The sequence below is a fragment of the Astatotilapia calliptera genome, chromosome 2 (assembly GCF_964374335.1).
Source record: "Astatotilapia calliptera chromosome 2, fAstCal68.1, whole genome shotgun sequence".
In the NCBI taxonomy this organism is placed as follows: domain Eukaryota; kingdom Metazoa; phylum Chordata; class Actinopteri; order Cichliformes; family Cichlidae; genus Astatotilapia; species Astatotilapia calliptera.
The window spans coordinates 32644893-32647319 of record NC_137423.1 but is presented as its reverse complement, the minus strand read 5'-3'; positions in this window follow the sequence as shown (position 1 = coordinate 32647319).

Sequence of the window (2427 nt, the reverse complement as noted above, 5' to 3'; positions counted from 1 at the left end):
ATGTGAAGGGCAAGAGAAGGGGGGTGTGGTGAGGTGGCAGTGGTTATCTGGCTTTCACGTCTGATAGGGAAACAGAAAAAGGAAAAAAGAGAGATTTATCAGCTGATTGCTTCACCTCAATTTTTGTTCCACTTTCTTCATGTGCTTTACAGTAAAAGGCACATACTTTTTGAAAGTAAATATATTTAAAAAAAAAGGCCCCTGGATTACTTGGTCATTTAAGTGGATGGCGCTATCTAGAATACTTATTGATGTGGCACATCAATATTCCATGTACTGTAATTGCAAAACACAGATACACATGTTAATTAAATTACATGGTACAATCACAGTCTGAAGCTGACAAACTTAATTTCATGGTGTTTCAACTAACTAGTACTTTAAGATTGGCTTTCTGGTATAGTGTGTACAGCTGATACTGTTTAGTACTTACAGTAAGTGCAGAGTTAAAATGAAGCTGAATTCTCTGCTTTACTTCTGTGCAAAATGGGAGTTATGATTATGTGTGCATGAAAAGAGTCTTGTGGCTATAAAAGCATCAAAATCTTCATAGGAATTTTTAAAAAGGCATAATGAGTACAAAAAAAAATACAAGAGATTTTTTTTAGAAGAATTGAAAACAAGAGATGGGGCAATATGATTCATTTTGGAGAGGGAATGGTGCAATTTGATTAAAAATCTACATACGTAGCTGCTGAATTAGCACTGCTGCTGAAACGATTAACACATGATTTAAATATTAATCATGTGTTAATATTTTGGTGAGAACAGCTGATAGCAAAATATGATAAAAGGAAAAAAGTTAGTCATTCCACAGTCTGCAATTTAATCTGTAAGACCTGCTATCTTAAAAATCTGGCATTGAGAATAAAACGAATAAGATAAACATCAGGAATAAGTTGTGAACTAACTTATAAGGCTGAACTTTTCTAAATGCATATGTCTCTTTCACACTTTTGCTTCTTTCACATTTTAGACGCATCTGGAGCTGTATGCTGACTGTACATCTTGACAACAAATCCTGTGATTGGCAGATGCATTGTGTTATTAGCTGCAGAATATTTGCTTTTAGGATTATAATAGTAAAATAAATTGCATTAGTGCTTATGACACCTAGCACCAAGGCGAGCACTAAGCATTGCAAACTGATTCGGTGATTCAGCTTCGAAGGTCTGCATGTTTTATTTGGCAAAGATTTTACACTACACTGCTGATGTAATCCATTTTCCAGGCTTGGGACCAGCACTAAGAGTACACTGTTGCTGTGCTGGTTTGTGATGGACTATCATGCTCACAGTGGGCATTGTGATGTCAGAGGAGATGCAAGAAAGCCTGAAGAGATAGAAATGTATGTGGAGATGAAGTAGAAGCAAGACAGAATACATGTGTGAATGAGAGAGAGGCAGGTGGAAATGTGCAGATGGCATCGTAATGGTGGCACTGTCAAGAAGACAGGAGGTGGAGCTGCAGGTAACAGAGTTGAAGATGCTAAGATTTTCACAGTGACCAGGAGGGTCAGGATTAGAAATGAGTATATCAGAGGGAAAATTCAACAAGGTGAGGCTGAAATGATTTGGGCAAGTGTAGATGAGGAATAGTGGATACGGTGCTCTGAAAACAACCCGAGTAAAAACAAAATGCAGTTTTTAAATTATGATTTAGTGTTATTTAATTCCTAATGTGTCGAATGATCTGAAGCGGCGTTGATTATGGAGCTGTCAGGTAGAAGCAAAAGAGGAAGACGATGAAGGAGGTTCACGGATGCAGTGAAGGAGGACATGCAGGGAGTTGGTGTGACAGAAGGGCATGCCAGGGATAGGATGAGATGGAGGCAGATGATCCTCTGAGGCGACCAACTCCTAAAGGGAAGAAGAAGGGACACGGAAGAAGAACGATGAAAGACATTGAACCAAAAAATAAAATAAATGAAAATTTACTGATACGCTGTCTAGTTCCAGCAATCCAACTGATAACAAAGCTAGATATTATTATTCATGATGAAATAATGGAAGTTGGATTTATGATGCTTAGGGTCTACTCATGCTGGTGCATAGTCAAACCAACAGGAACAATAATAATAATAATAAATTCTTAGCAGAGTCTGACACTTTTTGTCAGAGTTCACATTCATACAAGGTTATTCTTGGCTTCTTATGGCATTGATCCAGAGCTGTCAGCTTAACTTAAAAAAAGACAGTCTAAATTGATCTCTCAACTCTCTCTTTAATAGAAAGATCACATTGTCACATGGGAAATAGACAACAGAAGAGAAAGACAAGGAAGGCACGAGAAGGGTACTGATTAAATTGTCTTCATTTACTTAACTGGCTGCTAATATTTCAATTAGAGCAACTGGAGGCAGTGACATTCTAGGGTTAAAAATGGAACATGGGAAGAATTAGTCCAACTGATTAATAGGAGGAAATG